The sequence below is a fragment of the Somniosus microcephalus genome, chromosome 8, assembly GCF_052327205.1.
Source record: "Somniosus microcephalus isolate GS21.2 chromosome 8, FLI_Smic_1.0, whole genome shotgun sequence".
Classification (NCBI taxonomy): Eukaryota; Metazoa; Chordata; class Chondrichthyes; order Squaliformes; family Somniosidae; genus Somniosus; species Somniosus microcephalus.
The window spans coordinates 239,213,454-239,224,456 of NC_140994.1; the positions used below are offsets into that span (position 1 = coordinate 239,213,454).

The following is an 11,003-nucleotide window of genomic DNA, read 5'->3' on the forward strand; positions in this document are numbered from 1 at the left end:
TGAACCCTGCGAAGGGTGAATTGGGCCTCCGAGTGCGCGAACCAAGCTGGTGCTTGGTGTTCCCAGAAGGTGGGGAGCTTCAAGGATGCGGCGCCGGCCGACATCAGGCTGCTGCTGGTTGCCATCGGGTCGTTGCTGGCCTCTGTAGGGCTGCGTGAGTCGGGGGCTTCGGCCGCCGACATTCGGGGTCACCAATGTGGGGGACTACGGTCTCCCGCGTAAAGAAATAGGCAACACAGCGAGCTACAAGAAATAGGTCTTTACTCCAACTCTCACAATACAGTACTGAATTCGTAAAGCCCGCGAACCTGTGATGACTCACGGATTGGTCACCTGCTGGAACCTGATTGGTTTTCCTTCTCTCAGCAGCAGGCAAGTCTGAACATGCCTTATTCCTCTCAGCTTGCAACTGTCTTGCGGGGGGAGGGGAATACAGCAGTTAAAGGGGATTATACAGGTTTATCTACATACACACAGTGTTTCCCCAATGTGGCAACGCCACAGACTTATAATATCCCAGTGCCTTGACTAAATTCCCCCCTCAACCAAAACTAACAAAACAGAGTATGTAGTTACTTATTCATTTGTTCTTTGTACGATCTGGCTGTGGACAAATTTGGGTAGATTTTAACTATTGGGCAGCACATATATGCGGCAGACCAAACAAGCGTCCCCATTAGCTCGCTGGCCCTGGGCCAGTGCAATATTGGGTGGCCGAGAGACTGACCTGGCCACAATAAAGACAGGTCTGGGGCAACAGGCTGCGACCATGGTGAGGGAGTGGTGGGGGTGGCGGGGGAGAAGATCCTGGGGCGGCAGCGACTGACATTATTTTTGTGAATCTTAGAGATGCGTGCTTGCTCCTCTTGACCTCTGCTGCAGTACCACTAGGTTTTATTGCGTGGAGTGCCACATGCTTTGCACAGTAGGCATGGAAAATAGCAATGGGGTTTTATGTATGTCATAAGATCCTGATTTGCATACATCAATGAGGATCCCTCCTGATTCAGACGAGTGTCTCAGCTGCACAGTGGAAGGCCCCAGGGAAAATGGCAGTGGAGCTGAAATGGGGCGGTAAGTTTAGCACCCCCATTTGAACTCTGTTACAACACCATTTCTGCCAGGCGGAGGGAGCTAAAATCTAACCCATTGGCTGCCTTGCTTGTCTATATAACTGTGTAAAAATTAACTGGACTGCAATTTCGATTCTATGCAACTTTCAGAAGCAGGTAGCAGTAACTGACTGTAACCCTGTTTATGCTGAAACCAACAAGAAACAATAGAAACATAGAAGATAGGAGCAGGAGTAGGCCATTTGGCCCCTCGAGCCTGTTCCGCCATTTAATGAGATCATGGCTGATCATCCAAATTCAGTACCCTGTCCCTGCTTTCTCCCCATATCCCTTGATCCCTTTAGCCATAAGAAATATATCCTTCTTGAATATATTTAATGAATTGGCCTCAACTGCCTTTTGTGGTAGAGAATTCTACAGGTTCACCACTCTCTGGGTGAAGAAATTCCTCCTCATCTCAGTCCTAAATGGCTTACCCCTTATCCTTAGACTGTGACCCCTGGTTCTGGACTCCCCCGCCATCGGGAACACCTTTCCTGCATCTAGTCTGTCTAGTCCTGTTAGAATTTTATAAGTTTCAATGAGATCCCCTCTCATTCTTCTAAACTCCAGTGAATATAAGCCCAATCGACCCAATCTCTCCTCATACGTCATTCCTGCCATCCCAGGTATCAGTCTGGTGAATCTAATAATCCAATAAATAATCTATCATAGACAGAAATTAAGCATTTTTATTGATGTTAGATTAATTATTAAATCATACAGCACAGAAGGAGTCCATTTGGCCCATCGTACCTGTGTCAGCTTTTTAAAAGAATGATCCAATTAAATTATTGGATTCTTTTTGTTGGTTGATTCTTCATTTTTTGTCCCAGATAACTCTAGAAGGTGAAGGTTACCTTCAGAGTCTCACACGCACTTACGCCAACTGCAAATATAAATGTGTATATATTTGCATTGTGGCTGAGGGTAAGGGGTGATTTTATATAATTAACATTCAGTTGCTGAGGTGTAAACACCTAACCTCAGATTTTCTTTCTTTGGTGGCAAACGTGAGAACAAAAGCATGCTGTTGACACATTATCAGGATTGAGACTAATTTGTCTCATTGAGCACAGATGTGCTGTCACTTTCACGTCAATGTAAAATGGTTTCAGGCATACATCATTGTGAAACTGTCAGTATAACTCGCAAATGAAGTTGCCAATCTGACACCCGAGCACACTAATGTGAGAGATGCAAGATCACCTTGAGTAGGTAGACCCACGCTGCTTTGGCTTCTCATCGGGTGCAAATAACTGTTTAATAATGAGAAAGTGGACCCTGCTACCGGCAATCTCCTAATTTTAAAAATTAGTTTCCTGCAGTGTGGAGCTCTGCAGCTGTCCAAGTACGAGTGCTCTGGGATCCATTGTCACGGTACTAGTACAATTCGCAGTTGACAATAGGACCCAGGTCTGTGCATTAAGTATTGCATTCTACAAATACCAGTCTCAGACCAGTGTCTGTAGTATAACAGTGCTCCTAAATTAATTCAACTCAACCATAGCCTAGAAATTACAGGTGCAGATATTAGCGTATGAATATAACATGTTCGTACGATATTGCCCAGTCTGTTATTTTAATGGAGGTAATCACCATTTAAAATAAACAGATTAAAATAGCAGACGGAGAAATGTCGTACAAACACATGAAACATTAATGTTGGTAGTTGATTCTACAAATAGAGAGGGCCCATTTCTATGAGAAAACATTCAAAATTGATTAAATCCAAACCATTTGCATGACTTTGATATTGTGCTCATTTCAACACTGATGAATCATCTCAAGAAAATGATGTTATTTCCAACAAGTAGTAAATATATTTTATGCTGGTTATGCATCAGCAAAGCAAGAAGTACTAATTAGTGTTGACCAGCCTTTCTGCTTGATGACTTATATTTGAACAGATGTGCTCAGTTTTCTTGGAGTCATCAGAGAATAACACACTGAACTGCCATCTACTTAAAAGAGTGGGGTAATGCATGAAATACATGAAAGATAAGGCAATTAGACACACAGTGTCACGGAGATGTACACAATGTCAGTTTCAGCTCTTCAGGGCATAGAACATGGTCCTTAATAGAAGGTCTTTTGGACCTTGGTGGCAATGGATTTCCCAGGACTATATAGACTTCATTGCTTTTCATTTATAACCTCTTCAATGGCGGGTCCCGAATGAATCACTCTGAAACTACTAATCCATCATTTAAACATTTTACTTCTGTGAATGCATTCAATAATAAACTAGATTAGGGCATTTGAGAAAATGCAAATCCTTTTGTCTGCGTGCAGTGTGGATTTGTTTGCTCCTATCCATCCGAAATAGTGAGAAACTGTGGCCCTGATATTTACGGGGAAGTGGGGAGGGAGCATGTTTGCGGCGGGGTTTCGGGGGGGACCCCAAGAAATGACGGGAATATAACGGCAGGACCACATTATCATTTTTTTGCTGGGTTTTCCGCCTGACAGCAGGCCAGATTAAGAGGCTGGCTGGCTGCCGGGTGGGAAAGCCAGCGGTCGAAGGCCGCAGCCGTTGGGGACGGTGCCCAGCAATCGGGAAACATCGTGGGTTGGTGGGAGGGGGAGGAGTCAGACTGACAAGCGGTCGGGGGGGCGGTGGAAAGGGGGACTGGCAAAGATCGTGGGTTTGGGGTGGGGGGCAGCTGATTGCAACAGAAGATCCTCTTGAGGGGACTGGGGAAGCACTCCTGCAGTGCTCTTATAAAGCATTTACCTGCTGGACCCAGCTGCTTTCGCCTCCCTTTAGCTGCCGGGTTTCCCAAGCCCTAAGACATTCGGCTGGCTAGTGTTAAATTCAAATGGCTGCAAAAATCTGAGGCACGGAGCCTCATTAACACATTATAATCACGGACCCGCCTCTACAGAGTGGGTTACTCGGTTAAAATTCCCTCTTTTGCATTGCAACACCAGGATACAGCTCACCATCGTACTAGCAACACATCATTCACACCAAGCCCAAAAAGTTTTGCACGAATTGCAAAAATCAATGGCACCAGGAATAACAACAGACCGTAAGAGCAGGGGAACATGTGCAACTTTTTATATTCTGCCATTTATTTAATCTTGTTCTAATGTCCTTGACATTGTGCTACACGAATATTAGCATCTGAACGCTTAATGCATCTACATCAAATTATTTTGTCCAATATTTTAAACTTGGGCTCGGTGACAAAAATGTTTGTTTAAGATGTAATTTGGAATTGCCTTCTTTAATTCTGTCATGGCATATAGGGGGTTAACAATCAGCTTTACTCACAGAAAAGAAAATTTCCTAAGCCACAATTTTAACTTGGGGTGAGAGGTCAGAGTGGGGTCAGCAGGGTGAGTGACAGGCTCGCTCCGACTCACCAATGTGAGGCCGGGGACATTTTAACTCCCAGACCTCATTAACATAGTCCAGGTGTGACTCCAGCCTGAAACCAGCAGGAATGATGAGGAGTCGACGGCCGGGGGGGGGTGTGTGTGTGTGTGTAAGAAGGGTAAGCCTGGCAGGAGCCCGTTGCCAGGGACAGTCCCCTGTAGTCAACTGGGTGGGGGTGCTCTGGATACGATCTCAGCCGGGAGAGGAGGGGGAGCCCAGGAAAGAGGAGGTCTAAGGATTCCTTTTACAGCCTGGAGAAGCACTCTTGCTTATCCTGGCCCACAAGGAAACTTTGAACAAAAATGTTTTTTTTTTACTTACCTGGGCCACTTCTGGCCCTGGAGCCTTCTCACGTTAGCTTCCATGGGTGTGATCGGCAATGCATGGCCTGGGGTTAAAATAACATTGGGATCTGAATGACGTCATCAGGCCACAACTTTTGCATCTCAATCAGATACTTGCCTGCCTCGGGCGAAGGCTTCAGACGCTGCCCAAAATGTGTCTGTTAAATTGGCGCGGGGTATGAGTGTGGAGTGGACAAGGTGAGTACTATGCTGCCGATACTTTAACCCCCCCCCCCCCGCCACATGCCCTGTTCTTGTCGGGAGTGGGCAATTAAAATCGAGCCTCTAGGTATTTTTGATCCAATAGTAATAGTCAGATGCTATCTGAGCCAAATGTCCAAAAGGAGAGCCAACCCATTCAATCCAAGTACAAACCTCTTAAGGGATTGGTTGAAATAAATATCTGATTAGCTTCTCTTTTTGGAATTTAACAGACAGTTATTTAAATGTACTTGGTCCTGGTTAATGTTTGGAAAATATTTCTCAATCCGTCCAGTTCAAATTTAAGAATCTGTCTGAGACTTTCAGCGAGACAGAGACAGGGAGAGGGAGAGAAAGAGTCAAGCTAGAGAATTTCCATGGATGGCTGAATGGAAAAAAAATAACCCCCATCTGGAATATTGTATATAGTTTAGCACAACAGGTACAGTTGCATTCTGTTTGTTATTTTCTACTTAAAGTAGGTTTTACGAATAGACACTCCCATTGGGAATACAGGCACAGACCTCCTGTTGCATGAAGCTCTGTGCAGGAGTACTGATTTGTAAAATTTCCCTTCGGATGTGGGTGGCAGAGTTTTGGACATATTGGAGTTTGTGGTTAACCATTGTCAAAGTGAGTCACTCTCAAACTTGCGGTGTTATGAACCTAGTTCTTAGGAGCAGTTTTATTTTAAGATTTGAACACCTATAAATTGTGCTATCACCAGGATCAAGGACAATGTTTGTCATAACAAGAGATTTGCATTTGTAAGCTAGAATTTCAAGAAATTGTGTAACAACTGATTAACAGTGATGAATGCTGCTTTGTTTGATGATAATCCTGGGATAAATTTAACAACTTTACACCTGCTTCATTTAGGACCTAATTAGGAACAAATCCGACACTGAACATTGGGCATTTTAATACAGATTCACTCCAAGTTCACTGATTTGATCCCGTTTACATGATTCTCTAATACGGTCCTGTTGTTCATATAAGTGTATATTGTGTGTATTAAAAGTTTTTTAAAATCTCTTTCTATTGTATCAAATTTCCCAGCTGCATAGTGCAATGTGACATCAGGTGAACACTATATATTAGTAGGAGAGGGCTAAAAGATGACTTGATAAACAGATGCAAGAACTTTGGCACATACTTTTTTCTGTAATTTATTTATTTTTAAGGAAATAGCAATTTGTTTCTAGCTTTATTTAAGTATTAAACACTTTATGGAATTGGAAGAACTCACCAGCTCCAGCAATGAAATACTAGGGTTGCATTCAGAGTATGCCAAGTTCACTTCCCAGTGTGATTGTCATTTAAACAAGCTTTTCAGTAACTGTGATTCATTAGATAAATAGTCCAGCAAATCATAAAAGGGTTCTTCAGCTGAGGGCAGGAGAAACCTAACAGAACCAATTCTGCTCCAGACCCACCTGAGGAATTCCTGCAGTCATGATGATTAGAACATGTGATTCAAAATTGTGTCTGTGCATTAAATGCTTAAAATGAGCCATACTTTGTAATCCCTTTCTATGTTTCTTAGGGGGAGAAATTCGGTTGTTAGCGCCACCGATTAATGCCTAAAGAGGCCGAGAAGTGCGGCGCTAGCCAATTTCCGGGCTGGCGCAGGGCACCTAGCACCTCGCCCCATATTGAGCATGCATTTTGTGCCGGCGCTAAATCTTAGCGCCTGCTCATGGGTGTAGGCTGATTATGACGTCATTTGAGTGTGCAATGCCTTTTGGGCGCCCCGGACTGGAAATTCAGTGGCGCCCCCCTCCGTAGCGCCTGGCACTAATAGTGACAGCTTACCTGGAACCTTACCAAGTCGCTCTCAGGCTGGAGGAGCGTTATTTAAAGGGGACTGGTGTGGTTTAAAAGCGGCAGCCATTTTTGGAGCACAACTTCCTTGAGAGCTACAAAGAGCTGCTGAGCTGCACACTGAGAGCCATTTGACCACTGAGCCAGCGCAGGCAGACGATCTTCAGCCTTCTGACCATCACCTTGCTGTTGGTGAGCCTTGACAATGGGGAACCTTCCTGTGGGCACTTATTATGGGGGCTGCATTGGAGGGGAATGTCCTGCTGCTGAATCATCTGGAAAGGGCACTGAGATGCTGGGAGAGGGGGGCGGGCATGGCCAGACGGAGGAGGGCCAACAGACGTCGCCACAGCAGACCTTACGCTGGCAGGGTTTTCCGACAGCAGTTTTCCTACATGAACATGCCGGAGGAGCAGTGTGTCAGAAGGCTGCGGTTTAGAAAGGAGGTGGTGACTGAGCTGTGCCAGCTGCTTCAGCCAGATCTGCAGCCTCAGATAAGGTGCAGGACATCTCTGTCGGTGGCTGAGAAGATGCCTGCTGGCCTGAACTTCTACGCGAGCGGCTCTTCTCAGGCTGCGCATCAGAGGCTGATCAGAAGTAGCTTCTAGGCCCCTCTCACGGAATGCTTGCTGCCATTCCAAGAACAGGAATGGAACCGGTCTGATATCCCCAAGCCTGTGAAGGGCAAGATGCATGTAAATAGCAGGCATAGCCATTGTAAATGAAGAAAGTGTTTCATTACACAAAATGTGGTTCCTTCAAACATGAGAAAGCTATGGCAACAGAAAGCAAAACTAATACACTGACACATAACTGCCTCTCACACCCGGGAGACTGTCCAAAACATAAATCACATTCCGACCATCTTCCTTGGCCTTGATTCCACTGCGCCAACCAAAGCATCCAATGCCCCATCAGTGAGGCGTTCCGCCCTCTGCCTCACCCTTTCCATGTCTTGCTAGGCTGGTGCACCACAGGTAGGCTCCCACCACTTTGAAGGCCTACAAGGCAGTGAGTGTGTCTGGTGATGCCAATTGACCTGCCTCTTTAAGAGCTGGCCGGCGCCAGTGTGTCTCAGGGAAAGTGATTATTGACAGCACCTTCGCTGCGCCCCGCCGCCGCGAAATTGGGTTGCGCCGCCGGGTTAGCGCCTTAAGAGTAGCGTGCAGCGCCTGATTTAGCGCCGCAATCACCTTTAGGGGCGCTGCAACCCAATATCACGCTAGGTGGCGCTAAATTGCGCCTGGCGCTAAACTTTGCGCATTTCCAGGACTGGCGCCCCAAACACGGCTATACTGAATTTCTAGGCCTTAGTTTCTTTCCACTCAGTAACATAGAACAAAAGAATCCAATTGAGTTTGAGCTGAAATCATTTTTGAAATCATTGATTTTGGTGGAACAGTTTCCTTGCGTGTTACATTAAGTCAACAGCACAGAAACAGGCCATTTGGCCCAACAGGTCTATGCCAGCGTTAATGCTCCACACGAGCCTCCTCCCACCTCTTTTCATCTAACCCTATCAGCATATCCTATTCTTTTCTCCCTTATGTGCTTATCTAGTAAATGCATCTATGCTATTTGCCTCAACCACTCTATGTGGTAGCTCGTTCCACATTCTTACCACTCTTTGGGTAAAGAAGTTTCTCCTGAATTCCCTATTGGATTTATTAGTGACTATCATATCTATTGCCCCCAGTTTTGGTCCCCCCCCCCCCACAAGTGGAAACATTTTCTCCACGTCTACTCTATCAAACCCTTTCTTCATCTTAAAGACCTCTTTCAGATCACCCCTCAGCCTTCTCTTTTCCAGAGAAAAGAGCCACAGTCTGTTCAATCTTTCCTGATACTTATAACCTCTCAGTTCTGGTATCATCCTTGTGAATCCTTTTTGTGGCTTCTCCAATGCTTCTATATCCTTTTTATAACATGGAGACCAGAATTATGCACAGTACTCCAAGTGTGGTCTAGCCAAGGTTCTATACAAGTTTAACATGACTTCCCTACTTTTCAATTCTACCCCCGGTGCTTGGTTTGCTTTTTTTATGGCCTGATTAGCTTGTATCACTACTTTTAGTGATTTGTGTATCTATCCCTTTGCTCCTCTACCCCATTTAGACTTATTATTATCCATACAAGGCCTCCTTATTCTTCCTATCAAAATGCACCACTTCACACTTATCAATTGTTAAAGTAGCTTGTTCAGATTCCACTCTCCAGGAAGGAACAACTGGGGATAGGATGGAAATGGACATGATGCAGCTACTCTTGGGAAGATGCACATGCATGCAGCGAGGATTGTAGTACAAGTGGCCTAAGCCATTAATCTCTTAAATTGCTTTGATGCAGTTGCTATGAAGTGCTGAAAGCCATTCCATTGACACAGTAGTGACCATCTTGGTGGGAAGCAACTCTGTTCCTACAATTCCATTTAAAGTTGTATCACTTGGAATAGATAATGCTAAAGAAAGGGTCTCACAAATCTTTTCCATGGATGCAAGAAATGGACGCAATCTTAAAAAAATTGTACTGTAAGCTAAAATTTATCATTACTATTGTCTATCAAAATAAAAGCAGCAATTTGTTTGTTCCTCTGCACATCTCTCTCTTGTCAGCTGATCTCAGAGTGATTCTATAATTGTCACCCTCAACAATCTTGCCCTGCAGGCTGAATAAAGAAATACAATGACAGATGGCAAAAATGGGAGCTGATGGGATAAAAAATATAAAAAGGCTATTGTGTCCTTTAGACCGATGCCACTGGTTTAGTTGCAATATAAAGTACCACGCTTGACTTCTTGTACAATGGAAGAATGCTCCAGAATGGCAAATAGTGTTGAAATGATTCTCAATTCAAATGAACTAACAGAGCTTCAAATTTCTGTGGTTCTTTCGCACTGTTTTTGGAGGTTGGGTGAAGAGAAATTTGTTTCTTTGACCTTCACTGGAGCCCATGAATTCCCATAGCATCTGCTTTCTCCCTATACACAATGGTGGCCTTTGCCCTGTACTTAGCTTAAGGCAAGGTAAGAACCATGCTGATTGAACTCTGACCCAAAGTTTTTGAAAGTTAAATTATGTCAATATGATAGAGATATAATTATTTTACTTTATAATCGGCCAGAGCACATTATTGTAAATTATATGATCAATAGACCAATGTGTTATGTATAGCTAACATCAATCCATGTAATAATGCAGAACCTCTTGTTTCCTGTAACTGTTCTAGGCCCAGGATGGAGACGATGATTGAACTAGTTGGTTAAAGTAAGTGGCTGTTTGCATGACTGTTTAACCAAGCTGCAGGATTTATTTACTGGATGGGGTGAAAGTATTCTCATGCTGAGAATTGCTGAAGGAGCACCATTGTCGGGAATATCCGGTTCAGAATACTGTATTTTATATAGTTTTGCAGCAGAGTTCTGCCTTGGGGAGGAAAAGTCATCACAATGCACCCTGCTCCAAGAAAGCCCACTCCTGTCTACTGTAGTTAACACTGATGGTGGCTATTGAGGCTGGTCCTAGCTTCAAGTACAGAATATGACAGCAGAACCTAGAAAAAGTGGAAAAGAATGTGTAAAGAGATACACTGTCAATTGTTAACAAGGACAAAAATCTAATGAAAGACCAATTCACTGACATAAGCTTCTCAGATCTGTTTTAAATTCTCCAAGACATTGTGGAGTACATTCGAGTGTATTGGCTCCTATTTATAACAGGTGTTTGTGATTGCCTGTAAGCTATTACTAGGTTATAACACTTCAGTGTGATATGTAGTTTATGACCAGCATGACTTCCCCTTTCCCATACGACTGTTGCATATGTGTCATATTCATATGCTTTACATTAACAGTACCATATTTATGACCAACTGAAGTGACAAAAGTGATTTTTCTTCCTGTATGGCAAAGTTAACACTTTTTCTTTTTGTATGAAGTCACGGAGGTGAATATTGAAACAAACGCAAGATACTGTGGATGCCGGAATTCTGAAAATAAACCCTGAAACTGCTGGAAACACTCAGCAGGTCAAGCAGCATCTGTGGAGAGAGACGCAGATTTAACATTTCAGGTCAATGACCTTTGAAGGTGAATACTGAATTTGGTTAATAAAATTGAAATTTGCTCCTGTGGACTTAAA

The 11,003-nt window shown here is 44.0% G+C and overlaps 1 long non-coding RNA gene across 2 annotated transcripts in view; it reads left to right on the forward strand.

The window, feature by feature from the left end:
• LOC147114185 (uncharacterized) overlaps positions 1-11,003 on the forward strand; it is a 46,733-nt gene extending 35,730 nt beyond the window's left edge. For both annotated transcript variants that reach the window (XR_015079365.1, XR_015079366.1), the window contains 2 exons: positions 10,093-10,130; positions 10,801-11,003. This is a non-coding gene — a long non-coding RNA (uncharacterized LOC147114185). The remainder of the gene's footprint in view (positions 1-10,092; positions 10,131-10,800) is intronic.